Here is an 11,375-nt window from a genome sequence, read left to right as displayed (position 1 = left end):
CTTTTACTGTTGAACAACCATTGTCGAGACCTTCGATTCTCATTTAGGTCATTCCGGCCAAAAGTCGCTCGATCTCGGTTTCGAGTTTTTAGCTGTCTATCGCTATGCCGAACTTGGAAAAATCATAACTTCCTCATACGAAGTCAGATTTGGACGTTCTTTTTATGTACGATTATTGTTTAATGATATCTAACATAGTAGGTAACCAAATAGAGACTTTTATACATTTTTATTTTCAAAGTTAATTTCATTATTTTCACAAGTGGTTAGAATACTTGGCTTTTTAAGTCATTACATAGAATCGAAATATCGGGTTGTCACACAAGCCCCTCTCAAAAAGTCATTATAGTTCCGAGAATCGCAAATAGTGTTTCGATGTTCGCATCTAACCACACTCTGATGCTGTTTGTATTCACTCTGAGGATTGCAACTAGACACAAGAAGTTTTGAGACATTTCAATAGTTTGGAACCAATCAGAACGCATCACAACCAATCGCTTTCTGAATGGTTTTCGTCCTCGTTCGCATCTAAAGACTCTAGACTGCGATGACTTGCGATCGATCGCATCTAGTCACATCCAATTTCAATGTGATCCCTTTTCGCATTCGACACCACTTTAGCATATTATACTCTTTTCGCATCCATCAGTCTTTTCGTATCCAACACCTTTTTCACCAAATCGCCTTTTGCATTCGCATCAGATACAAATGTATGCTTTTTCTTTTATAAGTTAAATTGATTTTAAAATATGAAATCTGATTAAAAGATTATTTAAAATGATTAAAATATTTTTAAAAATGATTAAAAAGAATTTGGGATAAAAATGATATGTTTGATTTGTTTAAAGTTAATAAGGGTAAATATAATATTTAAATGAGTAAATTCTAGTTTTGGTCCTTGTAGTTTGGTTAGTGTAACACCCTGTTTTGGATCAATCTTTTATTCGGGACTTGTGGGCTGTAAATCGATTATGTAAAGACTTTGGGGCTTTGAGAAAGTAAAGTTTAGGCCTTATTGAAGGTTGATAAGTTTGGTTATGAGATCTAAGCACTTGAATTGTGAGTTGGAACCAATGGTGAACTAAGGAAGGATAAGTGTTAGATTGATTGCAAGGATTATGGTTTTGAGATTGACTTGTGTTAGCAAAATTTAACAAGATAAGGTTGTAGAGCTCTTCGAGACCTTTCCACGAATATAAAGAATGCCAAAAACGGATTTGAGACGAGAGAGTTATGACTATTAGAAGTTAGGAAGAATATGTGTTTAGTCCAGTACATTGGGCGTACAGGGTGTACGTTGGGCGTGTTGGGCTTAAGTGATTGCGAGGATTCATCTTAGTACGTGGGCGTAATTACACATAATTTGAACCCTAAATTTTAGGGTTTGGACCCTATTTAAATAACCTTATGCCCCAAGGTTCTCCCATTATCAACCTCCATTGTCCCCAAAAGCATTATTTTGAAACCCTAACCCATTTTAGAGAGAATTGACCCTTGCATGTTTTGTTGGGTGTTTGGAGTATCTTGAAGAATAAGAAGCTTGGTGAAGGAGATTTAATCAAGTTGGAGCTTGTAGGTCCAGGGTTATTCACCTTTCTCAGCTTCTTGGAGGTATAAAGTCTTGACCTTGATTATTCTATGCTTAGATCTAGGATTAGTTTAGATTTGAGCATCTTATGGTCCCATGAATGAGTTTTTGTGAGTAAATGCTACTCTAGAAGCTTTGAGTTGTTCCTTTTGATGTTTTTGAGGTTACTAGTTCATAAAGTTTTCATCTTGATGGTTATAGATCAACCATACAAGAGTTAATGGTTATTTGATGAAAGTAGAATGTTAAATCTAAGGATTGAACCTATTGAAGTCATGCAAGGGCTTAAAGCTTCCAACTTTGTGGATTAAGACATTATTTAGAAGTAGATCTATGGTTCAGACGTTAAGGTCTTAAGGAACTAAGCCATGAGAATGAGAATAAGAACTGACCAGTACGTTGAGTGTACTTCTGAGTACGCTGCATGTACTGGGTTTGAGCCCCGATCCCCCGTTGTTGAGTAAACAGTAAGTCGGGCATATATAGGTGGTACGTTGGATGTACTCACCAAGGACCATTTTGGAGGTTGTGGTCCATTGTTAGGCCTTAGTGTTGGATTAGATGTTTAAGCTCATAACTATTATTGGTATGTACTTGACCCGAGAGTAGCATGGCCATTTGGGTTGCATATCATCAGGACAATAGGATAGACTCTTGGGAGAAGGTTATGTATGATTTATAAATATATTATAAGTTTTAATATATTAATATAAAATCATATGTTTTAATTAGTATTGATCAAGAATTAATTTGGAATTAATTTAATGATCAAAAGAGACTAATTAAATCTATGGGGACTAATTATGGTAATTAGTTATATTTATACGTGTTGGGATTATGATCCATGTTGGACCAAGTTTATGTATGGATACATAAAGAGTTGGGACACATGAACCATGGATCATAAACCCATGGGTATGGGTTTGGGTTTGGGTTAACCCATGACTTTTGGAATTCCACATATAAATATGTTACTTCATAGCCAAAATCACCACTGATGTATTCTTGGAGGATATCGACGGTTTTGGTGTGTATGAATTCTCTCTTAAGTTTCATCCTTTGTCTATGATGTGTTGTGACTTTATTTGAGGCTTCCACACTATTGGGGCTAATCTCTTAAGGCCAAATACATCAAGACATCAAGCTACATAAAAGGTATGTTACTTTAACTAGTATCTTATTTGGTATATGACAATTGCATGCTAATTATAGGATTAATGCCTTGGAAACTATTTGCATGTATAATTTGTGAAAACATAGATCCAAGGTATTTAGCGTTGTATGTGCACCATAGGATGTTGTAGTATACAAATCCCATCAGTGGTATCAGAGTCTAGGCTTAGTTTTCAATTATACTTGATGCAATAGCTTGAAAATTGAAAATTCTAGCTTTCTGGACTGTGGACTCGTTGAGTCCATTGGGGGACTCGCCGAGTCCAAGAGTAAACTCAACCAACTCCCCGAGTTGGTTCCTGCACTCAACAAGTTGGTGCTCCAGAGGGCAGATTTTCGACTTTTAAAGCTGGAATTTTACTAGAATCATTACCCTAAGCTGTTTTTGAACTTATAAACCTGTTTTTGATGTGGTAATGATCATGATAATCCAATTTCAAAGATAATTGTCATAATTTCAAGATTTGTATTAGTTTATATGTTCATGCTAATTTCTTGAACATTGATGATATGAATTATCTTGTTCTGATGAGTTAGTTTAGATTGATAGAAAAATTATGTGATAATTTGTTTTCGATCAAAATTGATCTAAAAGTTGTTCATAAAATGTGTTTTTTTAACTTGTCCTCAAGTTATATGAAAAGTCTCATTTATGATTTTTAAAACTCATAAGATTTCCATAAGTTATGAAAATGAAGAGTCTCATTTTTAAATGTTTTAAAGTCTTCCATAACTTGTTCTGAAGTTATGGAACTTGAAGAGTTTTTTCATTAAAACTACTTTAAACTCATAAGTTATGGAAAAAAAGGTTTTTGAATTGTTCAAAACTTGCCCTCAAGTTTTGGAATTTGTAAAGTTTCCCCCCCCCCCCCATGAATACTTTAATTCCAAGTTAAACCCTTCGAATTTTAAAAGTTTAAAATTCAACCCTTATAATATTATAGGTTTAATATTTATATGTATAAGAGCAAGTCAGTCTTACCGTTAGTAGGCCTCATTCATGAAGCCGGTCTATAAGGGGGTATAAGGTTACTGCCTATAAAATAACAGTTTAAGGGGTGTCCACTCTCACCCACCGCTTCCTTGACTGATGGAGGGTCGTTAGCCGAACAAGTTTGACAGGACATTAATTCTCCTATCATTAAAAGTATAATGATGAAAAAAAAGTAACTAAACCTTATTAAATTTCCAATCTTAGTTACTTTAGGAAAATGTGAATTTGGTGCTAACCCATGAAATTACACTTTGTACCTTACCAAGTCGTTGGTGGAGCGTATGTGGGTAACCGAAACACTAACATGGACTAGTAGGAGTGGCAAAGGGTAACTTAATGTTTATTATAGATTGGTGGAGCACGTGTGGGTAACCGGCACATCGATTAGGTGATAAAAATTAAGGGTACCAAGTTAATTTGCATGGTTATTCACACCTTGTTTGCGATCCTCGACATCCCAGTCACAAACTTGAGGGGGAACAATTGAGATGTAAACATGCCATTGAATAGTTCAATGAATCTGATCGGATCTAGGAGTTTCAATCCAATTAAAACCCAATACCCTATTAGGTTTTTCATGGTGGAAATTGGTGAATCGTCATTCGCCTACCTTCAAATATTTTATAGCTTGGATTACGGCATCCCTCTTCCAAGTTATAAAATATTGTGTTGGGTCCTAGCCTTAATATTTCATATTGGGTGTTATATTAAGGACTTAAATCAACTAACTTGAATTTCTCTTATTATAGATGTCTGGTTCAGACAACTATGATCTTCCTAAATCTCATGAAACAAGCTTTCCTAATGAAGATGATGTCCCATGGTTGGATCATGGAAATCATACTTCACTTCCTCCACCTCCTCCAATTATTCTCCCTAACCCACAAGTTCTTAAAAAGTTCAAGGTCATTCAATCCCTATTGGCAAGCAATATCTATATGTGCTCACATCTTGGAGATGAAGTCACATATTGACAAGCTGGGAGAGTTGGGTGTCGAAGTCTCGAAAAAGTTGGTTGTTGATTGGGTTCTTCAATCACCTCCTAGAGACAGATCACGACATGACCCTTATGATCTTACCTATTTGCTTGTTGCTGCTGAATCAACAATGATTTGGAGCACTGGTAAAGCAAATTTGATTGGAAGATCTACTTCCCAAACTTTCATGGACATTGACAATGGAAACATTAGAAGTCTAGAAAAGCTTTCTTTTCCCAATGGAAAGGGATCGACCATAGTTAACTTGGTTGACCAAATGGTAAAGAGAAATCCTAAGTCTGAGATAGTCCCGTGTACCATTCTCAAAGAGTCCATATGTTTCCTTTGCCAAGAGAAGGGCATTGGTTGCAAAACTGCGTTATTTACCTGAGAGATCATAAGGATGGTAAAGTCAGAATGTATGACTCTACTTCAGGTAAGTCCACTATATAACTCTATTAAGTTCCTATTTGAGATTCTTATTACATGATGTGACTAGGTCACATTTTGATGTTTTGTAGAATCGAAGAAAGAAAGCTTAAAGGAAGAGTAAGTTGATTTTGATCGTGAAGATCAGAATTTTGAGCTGCTTTTGCTTAAGAGTTATGATAGATTACTTAGGAATAGATAAAAAATAGTTTTCATATGAATTTGCATTGTAAGGATAAGTTTTTTCCGCAAGTTTTAAAATAAAAGAAAAGTTTTGATTTTATTTATTTTAAGTATCCTTACAATGGCATTTGTGAAAAGTTGTTGTTTATATGATTCCATTGATAGCAATATTGGAAAATGGATTTGATTCTTTCGTTTGTGGTAGTGTCATAATTTACCAAATAAGGAAAGATTCTCATCACCCAATTTTCAGTTGGATAGAAACTTGGAATCATGCAACTTGTAATGTATGATGAATGAGAATTTTCATCTTTGGGAAATTAAGACTAATTCCTTGATCACATGTATATGTGAGTCAAGAGAAGGATTAAGGGATCAAGTACAATTCATTGTGCGCTGGTCAGGTCCACCATAGAGAACGATAAAACTATTTGTCATGATTTACTAAAGTTTAGTAAATATGGTTATGTTTACAAGTTTAAGTATAATTCTGAAACATTGGAAAAGATTCAATGTATGACAAGACGAATGAGAAGAATCAAATCGGGCAGAAAGATAAAAGTTTCTCCAGTCTGAAAAGATGGGAGAGTAATTGAGTATCTTGGTTTATGATTATCTTAGTGATTATGAAACCATATCACAATTGATTCTCTAAGGACATCTTAGTGCATTTGTTTGACTAAGAAGAGGAATCATGAATTGTTGAATTGGTTAAATAAAAAAGATGAATCACACTTCGTTCCAAAATTGAATCTTAGAGTAACACTCCAAAATCGAGCCTTGAGTGACATAATGTTGAGAAGGTTTAAAACACTTGTCAAATGTAGAGTAAAATGTTTTCTTACTCTTGTACATTTGAAATTGGTAAGTTGTGATGTTTTGGATAAAGCAAAGACCAACTAAGACCAATTGTGTGAAGTGTTTATCTTGATAAGTATCCACACTAACTCTTGAATATTTGTTTTGTCAAGAAATGGTTCTTGACAAGAGAATCTTTTATGTCAAGTGGTCAGTGGGAGTCTTAAAGATCTTGAAAAGTTTCAAGAACTAATAAAGAATAAAACCTGTTGTTTAACACAAGCACACGACTTGAGATTTGTAACCTATCGTGTTGACGTATTCTTGTTTCTGTGTCTATTCTAGTTAAAAGTTGACTATGCATGTGAGTTCTATGACTTCTCAGTTATTTGCATAACTACTTGGAAGCAATGGTAGGCCCTTGTGCTGCCAAGTGGCAAGAAGTTAAGATTGCACAAGTTTAGTTCATATGAGTTTGGATTTGTCACTAACCTTGTCTTATGATTATGGTTTTGACAAATTTACATGGATAGGAAGACATACACCATAAAATCCAAGTGTCATAAGGTTTCTCTCTGATTCATGAATGATGGTGATGAAATGCTTGCACTAAGTAGATTTTAAGTAGATAGCAATTATGATATTTGCATTCTTAAAGTCGTTAGTGGAGCGTGTGTGGTTAACCGACACACTAACATGGACCTGTGAGAAATGTAAAAGGTCTAAACAATTAAGACGATGATTACGGCATCCCTTTTTATAGTTCTAGAAATTGTTTAGACACACATGTGAGCTATCTAAGAATGGGTGTATGATTTTGATAAAGTCTTATCAAAGCATATATGAACTTTGGTAGGAAAGTCAATAAAGTATTGACTTCTAGAAGTCCAACTGATTTCTGGATACATGTCAAAGCTAGTGGGAGCATAAGTGTTATGCTAATAATTATCATGTTAGTGGGAGCATGATTATTATGTTTAGTATTGTAAGTTAGCAATGTTAATTTTAGAAAACAAAATGGTTTCAATTCGTGAAGTTGCGGGGGTTGAAAAGTTGTTTGCTATAATTAAGAGAGATGAAATGATACATCATTCCAATTCTAAAAGCTTAGATTGTGAGTTGTTAATCAAATTTAGTCATGATTGCATTATTTACATTCTAAAATTCGATTATGATTACGGCATCCCTTTTCATAATATGAATTATGAGAACATGGCAAATAGAAATAGAAATATTATAGCAAAAGACTGGTCTAGTATCATGTCTTTATGTACATCATAAATCGTGTCCCATATGCTTCGGATATAGGATCGATTACATGTGCTGTAATATTCAGCTATTCTAAATTTTTCCAAATGCCTAGGGCTTTAAGAGGAAAAAAGTACTATAACTGGATATGACTAAAATGATTAAGTAATTGTCAAGGACAATCTGAGGTTTACCAAAGATTGGTTGCTCATGGACAATTGGAAGTATAGTGTTAATTTTGGAAGGACCATATTGAGATATTCTGAAAGGAGGCAACTCTTGTTCAGAAGTGATAGTCAAAATATGTCACACCCCCAAACCAGAACGGCGGAAACGTTCGGGGGCGGAGGACGTCATATCAAGTATCATAACAAATGAATAGTAAAGAAAGTACACACCACCATAATATAAATATATTTGAAAAGTTTACATAATTGTATGTGTTACATGTTTGCAAAAGAAATCAAATACAATATGGTGATCCAAAATATGTTACTAACGCCAGCGCGTTAGTCTTCAAAAGTAGTTGCTACCTGGTCTAGCGGTTTCCTGAGAATACAAGTTATTTCAAAGAAAAAGTGTCAACATTTAAGTTGGTGAGTTCATAAGTGGTGTTTTGAGAAAATGTATGCCATTCGAAAGTGCGTGTATGTTTTCCAAAAAATCCCTTATTTTCTATTAGATGTATGAAATGAGTTTGAAAGATTGTTGTATGTACTATATGTATTTGAACCAGGAAAATCCCTTATTTTCCTAAAAGTGAAATGCAGTCTCAAATGACCAAGACCGTAAGCTATAAGAAACTATGACATGCTCAAAAGAATGATGTTGTAAATCGTTATTGTACAAAATGAATGTATTTGAACCAGGAAAAACCCTTATTTTCCTAAAGTGAAATGCAGTCTCAAATGACCAAGACCGTAAGCTATAAGAAACTATGACATGCTCAAAAGAATGATGTTGTAAATCGTTATTGTACAAAATGAATGTATTTGAACCAGGAAAATCCCTTATTTTCCTAAAGTGAAATGCAGTCTCAAATGACCAAGACCGTAAGCTATAAGAAACTATGACATGCTCAAAAGAATGATGTTGTAAATCGTTATTGTACAAAATGAATGTATTTGAACCAGGAAAATCCCTTATTTTCCTAAAAGTGAAGTGCAGTCTTATTGTTAAGTAAAACTAGTTGTGGAAGTGTTTTAACCTGAGTTTTGATCATGCCGATAATACCCTAGAATATAGTTATTACCCCCCAAGCATGATTGAGTTATGTATTACTACATGCATGAGTCATTGTTTCCGCGTGTTGTGAGTTCCTCATAACCATACTAGACGCAGTACCTAATGTTGACATTTGTCACCCCAATGACGGACTGTAGCTAACAGTCAGGGTGCGGAGCTGTCAGCCCCGTATAGATCTATAAAAACTTGTCACGCTCTCCCTCCAAGAGACTCTGGTTATAGGTGGGGACTTTCGTTTGGTACAAACAAAGCCATATGCCATCACATGATTGCTAACAACAAGTTCACGAGTAATATGATGAAAATCGTTCGTATGAAATGATTTCGTTTTCTACCGTGTTACAAAAACGTGATGATGAGTTGAGTTTTCTTGTAAAAGCATCATGTTATAGTTGAAATGGTTACTCTTGATATGATGTAGTATGCAAACGTATAAATAAAACCTATTTCTATTTATAAAACATATTGTACCCCAAGAGGGTAAATTTGTGTTGTGAGGTGTTTTGCATGATAATAACTTCGTAAGATAGTTAAAACAACCGTATGAAAAGTATAGCAAAAGATCGATGTTTCACATGATTTTAGTCGTATGTTTACTTGTATTCCCCCCCCCTAAAAGTGTTTCAAAACCATTTAAAGTGTGGTTGTAGGGGTATGAACTCACTTGTTTGAAGTGGTTGATTTGAAGTAGTCGAGAGAAGAATCGAGCAGAACTTCGACAGGAAGAGTTGAAAACGCGGGAAAATCTCGGGATACTCGGGAATCTCAGGAATCTCGGGAACACAAAACCTTCCTTCGGGACTTAAAGGTGAAAACCGGGGCTTTGAGAGGGTCTCGGGGGCATAAACATAGAGTTTCGGCGCGAGAAAGAAGGGAACTGAGCAATGGAACTCGGAGCCCTTGAAATCTATTTATAGGGGCATTTTTGGGGTGTGCCACGTCGTGGCAAGTGATACCCACGTTGTGGGGAGTCAAACTTATCCTCTTCCATTGATTGGACGCCCTCAGTCACTTGCCGGGTCGCGGCAAGCTTGTGCCACGTCGTGGCAAGCCTGACAGCCTTAGATTTCGGGCCTCGAACTTGTAAAATCCATAATTTTCGCGTACATGCTCCATTTTCGACGTTCTTTATATGCACGCGTAGCTAAAACTATGATCTACAACTCTCGTTTAGACTTCATCGGCAAATTTTGACTTTATTTTTAGTTATTTATTTTTAACGGGCCGGGACACGAAAAGTCCGTTAAAATTCCATAACTTCTTCATCCGATGTCCGTTTTCGTCAGACTTTTCGCCGTTGCGCTACTAATGTTGAGACCTTCGATTCTCATTTAGGTTGTTTTGGTCAAAATCATCTCGATCTCTATTTCGAGTTTTTAGCTGTCTACTGCTATACCCGAATCTTGGAAAAATCATAACTTCCTCATACGAAGTCAGATTTGGACGTTCTTTTTATGTACGCTCACGGTTTGATGTTATCTATAACTTTCATTCAGATACTTAAGGCTAAGAAATTTTGTATTGAAACTTCGTGTTTTTCGTTTAATCGGTGTTGCCAGTTTTGTCGGAATTCTTAGAATGGTCATAACTTCTTCGTTATAACTCGGATTTTTGTGTTCTTTATATGTATGAAAACCTTGTTACGATATTTACCACTTAGTATACTCAATTACAGTTTTATAAAAGTTTAAATTTTGACCTGAATTTTGTTGTTGTTACAAAATGGGAATGTGGAAATGTTTCCATAGGTGGAAGTTGTTCTTTAAATCTGTGTAAGATTAGAAAACTTAATGCAAGAAGGATGTTCAAAGGAATATACTTTGAATGTGAGACTTCGTTTCCATGGAATTGCTCTCCATTGGAATACTTTGTAATGTCTATTACCGAGTCTCTGTGACTTTTGTGCATAGTCATTACAAGAGGATCAATGCATATAAGTTTAGAATCTAACAGATTTCAGCAATTGGCAAAGAATCTTGTATTCTTACATTTGTGGTAAGGATTTGGGATTGTGAAATGAGAATCATTGGAATCATGTTCAATTGATCTACTTCACAAAGTAAGTATCATAGGCAAACCTAGTATGCATACTTGGAGTATGGCATAACTATTGTTTAGAAAACATAGTGTGCATGCTTGGAGCATGAGACAACTATTGTTTTGATTCAAGTATGAAGTTGATTATTTGAAACATTATACAATGAATAATGAGTAATCAACATAGTGATTAAATAAAAAGTGTTTTATTTACTCTCAAAAGTGTTTGGGGCCATGTAGGATTAATATTATTTTTGTGTTTCACTTTGCATGTTTTGACTTCCTGAATAACTAGGTTATTCAAACTCTCCACAGTCAATCATACGTTGGAAGTAGGTATGAATCAAGATTGTCATGAATTAGGCTTGTAGATGTCTAAAGTGTTTAGACATAGCAAAGGTTGCTGTAACATTCATGAGTGCTACTGGAATAAGATTCGAGTATTGGATTAAACCCACGCTCATTTGAATCACTTCATGGATTTCATCACGAGTGATCATGAGATGATAATATCTTATATTCTTCAAACCTAGAGATATGAGTTGTTGACTATGAGTTGCTTGTACATTGATTGTACGACAACGCATCAGTAACTTGATGTTATAAAACGTGCCTTTGTGTATGATTCAACAAGTAGTTAGTACAAGCATATGAGGCGAAGTTTATTCATTCCTTTTACCCTTGGAGGGATAAAAGCGATATC

The sequence above is a fragment of the Lactuca serriola genome, chromosome 9 (genome assembly GCF_051521515.1).
Source record: "Lactuca serriola cultivar US96UC23 chromosome 9, Lser_US96UC23_V15, whole genome shotgun sequence".
NCBI classification, from domain to species: Eukaryota; Viridiplantae; Streptophyta; class Magnoliopsida; order Asterales; family Asteraceae; genus Lactuca; species Lactuca serriola.
The sequence above is the reverse complement of the archived record's forward strand: the minus strand, read 5'-3'. Positions refer to the sequence as shown.